We start from the raw sequence: 12,089 nt of genomic DNA, 5'->3' as shown, positions 1-12,089 counted from the left end.
TTGACTATACTGTGTATGTTTGGGTCTATGGACTGCAATAAAGCTGTGTGTGTGTGTGTTTAAAAAATCAAGGTATCATGCTGGATAGAACAAAGCACTGGCTCTGTTAACTATCTGCAAGCTTCAGATGTGGCTATCTCCTGCTCAGACTACTGCAAGGCTCCCTTTGAAGGTCACTCAAAAACTACAACCGATGCAGAATGTAGCAGCTCAACTGGGGACTTGGCCGCCAGGGCCATAGAACACCGGTCCTAAAGGATCTGCACTGGCTCCCAGTATGTTTCCGAGCACAATTCAAAGTGTTGGTGCTGACCTTTAAAGCCCTAAAGGCCTCGGCCCTGTATACCTGAAGGAGCATCTCCACCCCCATCGTTCAGCCCGGACACTGAGGTCCAGCTCCGAGGGCCTTCTGGTGGTTCCCGCACTGCGGAAAGTGAAGTTTCAGGGAAACAGGCTGAAATTTAAGACCCCAAGGTTCTCCCCTGCTGAGGTTGATAGAAGATGTAGTTCCCCACTTCAGGGTGGGGTGGGGGCTCTGAGCTGTGTGTGGTGAGCTTAGCAGCAGGTGGATTTACAATTCTCCCCCACCCCCGCCTTTTGACGCTTCCTGGGAGTCAATCCTCTTCTCTGATCCTTCTCTTCTAAAGATCCCGCCAAAGTGAATGGCAACAGAAACAATGAAGTGTAACATCTTTGCAGCTGTCACCAATTTCATTGATTCTGCCAGCTCATTATAAATAATAAAAAAGGGATTTTATTTTGAGGGGGGTGTGGAGGGAGAAGCCTCGAAAGTGGGCGGACGGGCAAAGCCATTGAAGTTGTCAAATGGTGCAGATTTGCAGAATTGGATTTGTCATGACATTTAGGAGAGAGAAGAGGCTCAAAAGCTCTTTTCACAGCTCTGGGTGAAAGAGAGAAACGATGGGGGAAAACACAAATCTGCATCTCTGTGTGGAAGGAGTTCAGTTCCCGCATCCATCCCTGCACTCTCAGGTGACCGAGATGGAAGAGAACTCTCAGCCTCAACCTTTCCATCTATGAAATGGGTTCAATCTTCACTCATGTTTTGAACTGAGGGGTGGGGAATGAATAGCCTTGGTGTAAACAGGCCCTGCTGTTAGGCAGAGTGAGGCAGCTGACTCAGATATTAGATGCTGGGGGAGAAGAAGCAGTCAGTGATAGCTCCTGCCCAGCTGTTTCCCTGTGTACGGCATGTGTACTATCCATCAGCCATCCTCTTGGAGCAGGCTTGGCAATGTGGGTGAAAAAGCTAGGAGAAAGCCCGGTAATAAAGTTGCTTTCCTTTAAATGGAAACAGGATTGGAGCCACAGTGGAAATGCAGACTAAACCCGAACCACTTGGAATCACAAAGAATATTTCTGTCAGGCTCTGCACCGTACATTTACATACCTCCCAACTCTTTCTGACCAAAAAGCAAGATGTACGTCTTCCGGAATGCTCTCTGGGCGAGTCATGCGACCTACACTGTGCTCGTGCCCCCGCAAAAGCACTTTTGGGAGGGCAAGATTGCAGCTCCCCAAAAGTACTGGGTGAGAGCACAGCGTGAGAGCGGCACCCAAAATGGCCCCTGAGATCTCATGAGAAAAAACGGGATGTCCCGCTTTTCCGGGGCACTTGGCAGGTATACATTTAAAGCAGTATCGTATCATGCTAAACAGTCATGGCTTCTTCTTTTCCCCCTCTGTCATTCTTTTCCCCCCCAAAAAAAGAAAAGAAAAAAAGATGGCAGATCTCTTTTCTGGAAAAGAGAGGAAAAAGAGGAAAAAGCCATATCTGTTTAAAGTGGCATGTTACTGCTTTAAACGCTTCCCCCCTGAAAAATCATGGAAGCTGAGATGCTGAGGGTTGTTAGGAGAGCCTTGTTCCCTTCACAGAGCTACAAAGTGGTTTAACAATCAATCCCTCTTTCCTGGGAGCTCTGGAAATACCCCAAAACTAGTGGTGGTGACAACTAGTGGTGGTGACAACAGGGACAAGTTCTCCGTCCCTGTCTAGGATGTTGCCATCTACCAAAGCAAACTGTAGTTTGAGCCACATGGAGCTGCAGAGAAAGCGATGGAGGCAGAGATTTTGGACTGCAAATTGGGGCTGGTGGCTGCCTCCTTCTCTAAAGATCTGGTGCAGGATGTTGGATTTGGCTGTCTGAGGGAGTGCTTAAGCCAGTGTTTCCCCAACTTTTTCAAGTGTCTTTCCCCCTGGTTCCATAAACTCACCCCCAGTGCCCACTACACTGTAAACAACATTATTCATAATAGCAGTTTGCAGGACCTGCTACAGTCAGCGGCGTAGCGTGGGTTGTCAGCACCCGGGGCAAGGCAAGTAATTTGCGTCCCCTACCCCGTGGATTTGCGCCCCCTAACCTGTGGATTTGCGCCCCCTAACCCGTGGATTTGCCCTAACCCCAGATGTTGCGCCCGGTGCGGCCGGCCCCCCCTGCACCCCCCACGCTACGCCACTGGCTACAGTGATGGCCAAACTTGGCCCTCCAGCTGTTTGGGGACTAGAACTCCCATCATCACTGACCATTGGTCCTGTTAGCTAGGGATGATGGGAGTTGTAGTCCAAAAACAGCTGGAGGGCCAAGTTTGGCCATCACTGCGCTACAGAATATAGTAACACAACAACATTCAAAACAGGAGCAATTAATTGTACATTTCTTTGAAATCCAATCAAAACCATTTAATCTACTCAACAATCATTTGATCCAGTGATCAACATCTCCAACAAGCAATTGGGTGGAGTTGTGCCTCCATATACGCTCAGATGGTATATCTGTCAATCAACTCAAAAATGACAAAATGCCCCAAAGGGAGACTATACCTGGGTAAGAATACCCTCCCAACATTTCTCAGATGTAAAGTGGGACCTTCTATTCTACACCAGGAAGTTTCTCCTGCATTTGATCTCACCACAAACATGCGTCATATGCACCTGAATGCCTGTCACCTTGAGCCAATTGCAACCTCTCAGCCTAACCTACCTCACAGGATTATTGTAAAGAAAACAGGTGTGAGGAAAGGGATCATGTACAACACATTCAACAGATAAATGAAATAAAGTTCTAGCTGTAAGCTGCCTTAAGTAGTCCCTGTCAGGGGAAAAGGTGGGTGGCAATAATAATAATAATAATAATAATAATAATAATAATAATAATAATAGAAACTGTAAGAATGATCATGAACGTAACAGAGAGTAAATCCTACTAAACTTAGTAGGGCTTAGTTTTGATTTAAAATAGCTAGAATTTCAGTATAAGACTGTGCAGTCTTTAAGCAGTTACCTGGGAGTAAGCACCATTGAATACAGCGAGACTTACTTCTGAGGAGACAGCTCCATTTACAACAAAGAACAAACATTCCATGCATTTCCTAAAAAATGGCTGGCTGCTGAAGCATTGCAATTTGAGAATTTAAAGCGGATGGGGTACATCAGGCTTCCTCAAACTCAGCCCTCCAGATGTTCTTGGCCTACAGCTCCCATGATCCCTAGCTAGCAGGACCAGTGCTCAGGGATGATGGGAACTGTAGTCTTAAAACATCTGGAGGGCTGAGATTGTGGAAGCCTGGTGTACATTTTCCTTGAAAATTGTAGGAAGCGCTTTGTATGCCAGCTTCAATGTTTCATTCATTTGGTGCAGCTATTTTATTTTCAGTATAAACAGGACTCGGTTTTTGCACCTACACACAGAGAGAGGGCAAAGGTTCCTGTTTCTGAAAAAGGACAGGAGTGCGGGCACTCTGATCTCTCCACCACTTTTAATTGTTCTCTGAGAAGAGGAGGGCAGGGAAAATGAAAACCGGGGCATTCCGGGATCAAAACAGAACTGGGACGGCTTCTGCAATTCTGGGACTGTCCCTGGACACTTGGAGAACATGGATAAGCAAAGGAGGCACCTCTGGGATGTCTCCCCACTTAGGGAAATGGGGAGCAACTTAGAAGAGCTGTGTCTCTCTAAAAGTGCGCAGGAACTCCGAGGACTCTCAGTTGACCAGCCAAGGTGGGAAACCCTGCTATCAGCACTAGTTAGACAGCAAGGATATTTAGCACTTAACACAGCAGTTCCCAGACATTAACTAACTAATCAGACAATTGGGAGGGAGGGAGCCCAAGTGAAGGCGACCGGGAAAGGAGAGAGGGGAACAGCAGGTGGACCAGACTGACTCAAGGTAAGCCAGCTCCCAAAGTTCTCCTTCTTTTCTTGCTTAGGCCTACTTTTCTCCTCTGGGCTAAATTTCCCTTGCAAACTCACTCCTGCATCTATCTCGAGTGAGGTATACCAATTTGTCACAAGATTCCCCCCCCCCGAAACAGCCCCCCTGCCTCCGAGTCCCTTGGTCTCCCCTTCCTGCCTTCCAGCCTTGACAGGGGCTGCTGTTAATGGGCTGGCAGGTATCAGCCACCAGCGGCTCCATCTTAAAAAGGAAGCCCGCAAGGGGGCGGGAGACCAGGAGGGGAGGCAGCCGCAAATCAAGAAGCCTGCTTGTCAACACTGCGGTCATTAGGTTGTTTTGCCAGACACGCAACCCCATTAGAAACCATCACATGTCAGCTTGCCAATAAATTCCCCCTCGCTCCCTCCTTCCACGGAGATGTCAGGAGGGAGATCAGAGCCTCGCAAGCTTTTCCAGCGAAGCAAAATAAAAAAAATAAACATAAAATCTCCCAGGGCAGAGCCCCAAGGAAGAGCTCTCGCTGCCATCCAGGGCACAGAATGATCCAGCTTCCCAGCTTTGTACATTTTCTGCCAATCATTGGAACAGTACTAATGTCCCACTTCCGGAGATGAGTTTTCTCCCTGCTCCCAAATCCATATCATCACACACCAAGCAGCAAGAACCTCCAGGGGTTCCAGGTTCATTTCCCTTGGAATAAAGGTCAGCAGGGACTATGTTGCCTTTAGGACATATGGTTTCATTTACACATAAGTACAACCTGAGCATAAGATGGAGAGGCTCACAGCATTAATACCCCAACAGATCTTGCTTTTTCGTTCAGCACAGCTTTGGATCCAGCACAGAGCAAGCAGGTCTCTGTGCCTCCAGCTTCCAACCTGCTTGCAGCTCAGCTCAGCTGCACCCTAATGGCTTTTGTTCTGCTACCTAGCAGGCCAGGTGAGGGAGGGTGGAGGAAAGGCCCCACCACTAACCTGGAGGGACCCATCACTTAGTGGTAGCTCTTGCAACCTGACTCATTCTTTTGGGATGCTGATGAGGACCATAGGCGCCGACTCCATGGGGCCTGAGGGGGCTCGAGCCCCCTCAAAAATTTTTTTGGGGGGGCTCAGCCCCCCCAATAATCTCGGGCGCCCTTCCAGCAGAGCGCCGCCGCCGTCCCCCGCCTCCTCCCCACCTGCTCCCTCGCCAGCCAGCCAGCCAGCCAGCCGCGCGCCCTAGTCGGAGAGCCCTGGCCGTCCCCCGCGAGATTAGGGAATCCCCGGGGGCGGGGGCTCCTGCCTCGCTGCTTCGCAGCACCACCGCCACTGCCAAGGCACTGCCGGGGGGAATTTCCTTCCTCCTGGCCCCCGCGAGAACAGGGGAATCCCGACTGGCCACACCTCCCAGCCAGCCGATTGGCTGGCTGGGGGGCGTGGCTTGCCCTATTTAGGGCCGGAGCCACTTTATTTGCATATTCATGAGCTTATTTATTATTCATGAGCTTTCCCGGGCCCCCCCAATATTTTTTATAAGTCCGCGTCCCTGATGAGGACACTTAAGTGGTCAGTTAAGGCCATTTTTGTCTTACAAAGACACTTGCACGACTAGTTCAGCAACAAGAATCCTTTACAGTTGTACCTTGCTTTTCGAACAGCTTAGTTCTTGAACTTTTTGGCTCCCGAACGCTGCAAACCCGGAAGTGAGTGTTCCAGTTTACAAATTGTTTTTGGAAGCCAAACGTCCAATGGGGCTTCCGTGGCTTCTGATTGGCTGCAGGAGCTTCCTGCAGTCAATCAGAAGCCGCACTTTGGCTTTGGAAGTCAAAAAGGCTTCCGGAACGATTCTGTTTGACCTCCAAGGTACAACTGTATTAGGTTTTATCCTCAGGACCTCAAGAATGAGAAGGGACAACATTGAGCCTCTCTCCCACAGTGCTGGAACGAGCGGCTATACACTGAAGCTGAATACTGGAGGATTCAGGGCAGATAAAAGAGAGAACTTTCTTAACGCAATGCATAGTTAAACTCACACGAAGGCAACTAGATGACTTTAAAAGAGGACTGGACAAATTCATAGAGGGCACAGCTATCAATGGCCAGGGACGCGGACTTATAAAAAATATTGGGGGGCCCCGGGAAAGCTCATGAATAATAAATAAGCTCATGAATATGCAAATAAAGTGGCGCCGCCTCCTCGTGAGCGAATAGGGGAGAGCGTGCTGCGCCTATTAATCAGCTCCAAAGGAAATTGGGTGGAGCTTTTGCTCGGGAGGGAGGGCAGGAGGCATGCAGCCCGCCCCTCCCTGTGCATTTTGGGCTGGGGGAGGGGCGGCGATGGCGCTCTGCTGGAGGGGCGCCGGAGATTATTGGGGGGGCGGAGCCCCCCCAAACGAATTTTTGAGGGGGCTCGGGCCCCCTCAAGCCCCATGGAGTCGGCGCCTATGTCAATGGCTATTATCCATGATGGTTTGGCTCTGCTTTCACAGCCAAAAATGCTTCTGAATACCAGTTGCTGAAAACCACAGGAAGGAAGAGGGCTCTTGTGCTCGGGTCCTGTTTGAAGGTGAATGAATGAATGAATCTTTATTTGCGTCAGCCATCGACCATAGCAATAAAACAACAATACAATATACAAAGAATAGAAATAAAAAGTCAATTATATAAAATATACAAAATATAGGGTTTCGAATCAATAGTCCAATAGTGGATCTTATTCTGATTGCCCCAGTTAAAAATCTTGCAGCCTTTGCTGTCACCTGCTCATTTTGATCTGCCAAGAGAAAGGATACTGTGGCAGTGGTTGGGTGACCCAAAATAGACAATAAAAGAGGAGGGATAATCTCATTCCTCAAGTCTTTATAAAGAGTGCAAGCCAGAAGGGCATGCGCCACTGATTTGGTACTGCCATCTCCACAGGGACAGAAGCGTTTTTCGTGTGGAATCTGTTGGAATCGTCCCTCAAGTGCAGCCGAGGGCAATACATTCAATCTTGCAAGAGTAAAAGCGTGTCTATATTTTAGAACTGCTAGGTTATGCAGATAGGGTGCCAGAGAGTCAAAATGGAAAGGTGGAAAACAGTCATACCATGGGCAAAATTTCCTTATTGCGGCCAAGTTGTTCTGACGCTCGATATCATTTAGGCGCTGACAAATTAGACTGTTTGCTTTACTAAAACCCAAAGTGAGTAGATGTTGTGGTGATAAACCACAAGAGTGAAGTTTTTGATAGACAGTTCAGGTTGGTGGCCATCACTGCCTCCAATGGAAACAAGTTCCATAGTTTAACGATGTGCCACACAAAGAAGAACTTTCAGAAGTACCAGAAGGTACTTCGTTGCAGGAGAGTTGGGCCAGATGACCCTCATAGTCCCTTCCAACTCTACGATTCTATGATTATTATTAGTACCATTGGTACCCACCAGAACAGTGGTCCTGAGGGGGCAACTAGGGTGCCCTCAGGCGGGTGTTGTCTAGCTCCACTCTCTTGAAGAGGCAGAAAACACCACCTTTCCAGATGTGAGTTCCTCCTCTTTCTGTAGGGGCAGTTTGTTTCCTGCCTTGCTTGAAGTTAAGTCACATTTATTCTAGTATGTGGGGGCCTGCATACAAAAAAAGTCATTGCCTGCAAGCCTAATTCTCTCAGTGTGCGGTAAGCTGGGTCAAGACCATGTGACTTCCAGCTGCGACACCCCTCCCCCAAAAAGTGAATGCATCAGGGGACAACAATGGAATTAAGAATGTACATAAGGCACAAAAACTAGAGGTCAATTTTTGGTACTATATAAGGGCACAATGTCTGCAGTCGTAAAATTATGCGCAAGTTGGAGAAAGCAGATGGGAATTTTCTTTCTCCTCTCCTTCTGCCATAATACAAGAATCTCATTATTGAAAAACAACAGCAACACGCAAACACCTGAGTTCCAATAAAGAGTTTTCATAACTGTGGTTGAATTGTGCCATTCAGAAACAGGGAGGTAACCCTGACTTTGTCAGGTCAAGTTACAGGAACGTATCCTTAAGTGCATTAAAAAAAACCCCAAAACCAGTCTGATTTGGCAGCTGCTGGATGCTAGTGCCAAGAGTTAAATTAATGACTAGTTTGGCTAAGTACAAATTTATTCATTATTTTAGAAAGAAGAAAGAAAAGCACATCATCAAGGTAAAAGAGCTGGCACAAAATAGATGCTTTGCAAAAGCAGAACAAAATCCCACATTACTTTGAAAGATTCTATCTCCCCTTAACATTGTTTCAGGAAAGCGTTGCCCAGTTTCTAAAGGTGATTCTTGGATCGCTCACCCTTCCCCTAGGCAGGATGGAGAAAGTGAACAGAGGGAAGTTCTCCAGCCCCCCTCACAGAACCCAGGACCATGCAGCGAAACTGAGTGTTGGAAGATTCAGAACAAACAAAAGAAAGTTATTCCTGCATTGCATAGTTAAACTATGGGACTCACTCCCGCAGGAGGCAGTAACATACTTGCGTGGCTATAGAAGAGGGATTAGACAAAACCATGGGGAATAAGGCTATCAATGGCTGCTAGTCACCTCTACTGTCAGCGGCTCCCCAGGGTTTCAAACAAGGGTCTCTCTCACCCTCACCTGGAGGTGCCAGGGATGGAAACAGGGACCATTCCAGCATGCAAACAAAGGTGCTCTGCCAACTGAGCTGCTATTCTTCTTGTTTCCAGTGGTTTGGGGGCAAGCAGGACCATAAAGAAGGCTGATTGCCGAAGAATTGATGCTTTTGAATTATGGTGCTGGAGGAGACTCTTGAGAGTCCCATGGACTGCAAGAAGATCAAACCTCTCCATTCTGAAGGAAATCAGCCCTGAGTCCTCACTGGAAGGACAGATCGTGAAGCTGAGGTTCCAATACTTGGTCACCTCATGAGAAGACTCGACTCCCTGGAAAAGACCCTGATGTTGGGAAAGATGGAGGGCACAAGGAGAAGGGGACGACAGAGGATGAGATGGTTGGACAGTGTTCTCGAAGCTACCAGCATGATTTTGATCAAACTGTGGGAGGCAGTGGAAGACAGGAGTGCCTGGCGTGCTCTGGTCCATGGGGTCACGAAGAGTCGGACACAACTAAATGACTAAACAACAACAATAACAAAGGTCTTTCTTCAGCTGAACTGGCTACCCCAGGGGTAGGCAACGTAAGGCCCAGGGGCCGGATGTGGCCCAATCACCTTCTGGGACAGTCTGGGGATCAGCGTGTTTTTAGAATGTGTGCTTTTATTTAAAATGCATCTCTGGGTTCTTTGTGGGGCATAGGAATTCGTTCGGTTTTTTCCCCTTCAAAATATATTCCGGCCCCCCACATGGTCTGAAGGACGGTGAACCGGCCCACGGCTGAAAAAGGTTGCTGACCCCTGGGCTACCCTGTCCACTTGGGCAGGTCTGGTCATTGGCTAGATGGCATATGGAAGACCCCGTTAGAACAATATCATGAACACCTTTCCTGGTGTTGGTTGCGAGTATGCAAAAACGAAGCCTGAAAGGGAGAAAGACAGCCATCTGACTGCTTTGATGGTGATGCCTCTATTTACATATGAAAGAGGAAGCAGCCAGGAGTTCACCCACACCCTTAAAAACCTGCTGACAGCTTCCAGAAAGAACTGCAACATTGTAAAAGGGGCTGGAGCAGGAGGCAAAACAAGGACCGAGCAGTGAAAAACTTGATGTGTCCGTTTGGAACACAGGAAGCTGCCTAGTCTAGTCTAGTGCCTACACTGACTGGCAGTGGCTCTCTGGGATTTTAGGTGGGGAGACTCTCCCAGCCCTAACTGGAGAGGCTATTGGGGATGGAACCTTGAACCTTCAGTATGCAAAGCAAATGCTCTAACCACTGGGCTACAGCTCCTTCCTGTAGGTGGCTGTCAGAATTCTGCCCACCCCAGGCTTTATAGCAGACTGGATAAATTCATGGAGGACAAGGCTATTCATGGCTACTCTAGGCTCTGCCTCCACTGTTGGAGATAGCAATGTTTCCAGTTGATGGAAACCACAGGAGTGGAGAATGTTCTTGTGTTCAGATCCTGCTTGCAAGTTTGCCAGAGGCATCTGGTTGGCCACTGTGAGAAGAGGATGCTGGACCAGATGGGCCACTGGCCTGATCCAGCCAGCTCCTCTGATGTTCTTATGGTGGTGCTAATCGTGCTGCCGCTGAGTTAGCCTGTGGAATCTGATGGTATGTGCCTGCAATGGACCTGGCAATTCCATCCACTTTGGCTTCCTGTAGATAATGTCATTATTTAATTTCGCCACTAGGCGGCACAGGATATTGTTTGTGTCTGGGTGGAATCTTGAATGTGTATGGATGCTGATATTATTGTTTTGTGGTTTTTCTGCTCAGGAATCAGGAATGCGTATGAATGACGATCCCTATTGCCTTTCCTTTGTCTGGTAGAGTCAGAAATGCGTACGAGTGACAATTGTTATTGCTTTTCTTTTTTATCCTAGCTGTCTTGAAGTCTCGCTGAATATCTGTCTCGCATGCAGCGAGATTAATCCAATTAGGTCTGCATTGCAGGATGCCTCCTGCATTCCGTCTTAAGAACTGCAGGCTTGGAATTAAGTCATCGTTTCTTACTCTACCCCCGCTTTCTCCTCCCTGTTCAACATCTTGCCTGATGAGTTTTGAAAAGCTTGCTCATGACATTTTGGTTGTCCCTAGAAAAGGTATTACAGCACTGTGGCTTATTTAGACAGATTCACAGGTATGGAAAGAGACCTTCTAAGGTCAACTATCTCAGCCTCCAGCTGAATGCATGCACCTTGGGTGCTGATCAGAGCCAATCAGTGTGAAAGGAGATGAGTCAGCTACTGAGGATTGGCTCCTGGGGTCATTCTTAAGAAGGTACACAGGAAGAATACAGAGGAGGAGTTGTTCTGTACACTCTACAGCTAAGCATTTAGGAACACTGAAAACAAGGTGCTTCAGTGTCGAGAGAACGGTCTGAAAGCTGTTAGGCACAATGAAACTTCAAGAAAAACATAACTTCAGTCACTTTGAAATAAGGTATTACAACACTCCAAATCATTTGCCCGTGAACGTGCCCAGAATGAGTAGATCTTGACAGTGAACTTAGTCCAAGTACTAGATTCAAGATTTGTTGTGTTTGTTAGTATCTATTCCTTAATTGTCTGAGAAAATCTCAATAAAAAAATCAATTTATGTTAAAAAGGGACTATAGATCTAGCTGAAAGGCAACATGTGGAGATCTGCATTGATTGTTGCGATACCTCCGTAATTATTGCTGTTGTTTATCAGATTATGCAACCTTCTGAGATTATACAATTATCTTAGAAGGGGTGTGGCTACAAGGGGGCGTGGCTGTGACTATCACAAAGAGACTCTGCACTTCTGAATTTGCATTTGCAAATTATCTACACTACTGTAGATTATTGGCACCCACAACCCGAACATCGGAAAGAAGGAGGAGAGTTGCATACACAGCCTTAGATCCTTCTGCAATGGAAACACATAATCATAGAATTGTAGAGAAATCTGTGCCGCCTCTTCCTTGCTTGGTGTCAGAGGCTGGAAGATGGGAACCATTCAAAACCTACTGCGAGGACAACTGCTTAGCAAAAAAAAAAAGGTGATCCCAGCACACTACAGAACAAAACAAGGTTCAAGCATTAGAATGTAAACATTATCCCCAAGTCAAGACAGGATAAGTCGATTTGCTCCAGGCAGTGATCTCCCGTCCTGTGCTGTGTACATTGCAAACAGCACCGCTTCTCTTCCACTACATTCCAGCTTCTTCTGAAACCTGCTTCCACTGAAGTTAGCACCATCAGTTGTGTAATTAACATCAATACATTTCAGTGGAAGTGAAACGCCGAAAGCAATGCAGAAAACAATGTGAATATTTATGTAACCTTTGCAAACTTGGGGGGGGGGGAGCAA

The 12,089-nt window shown here is 47.4% G+C and overlaps 1 protein-coding gene across 1 annotated transcript in view; it reads right to left on the bottom strand.

The window, feature by feature from the left end:
- NOS1 (nitric oxide synthase 1) overlaps window positions 1-12,089 on the bottom strand; it is a 134,931-nt gene that overhangs the window by 95,692 nt on the left and 27,150 nt on the right. The window lies entirely within an intron of this gene.

This window comes from Podarcis muralis, chromosome 16 (genome assembly GCF_964188315.1).
Source record: "Podarcis muralis chromosome 16, rPodMur119.hap1.1, whole genome shotgun sequence".
NCBI classification, from domain to species: domain Eukaryota; kingdom Metazoa; phylum Chordata; class Lepidosauria; order Squamata; family Lacertidae; genus Podarcis; species Podarcis muralis.
Note: the sequence above shows the minus strand (reverse complement) of the source record. Positions and strands in the feature narration are given on the sequence as shown.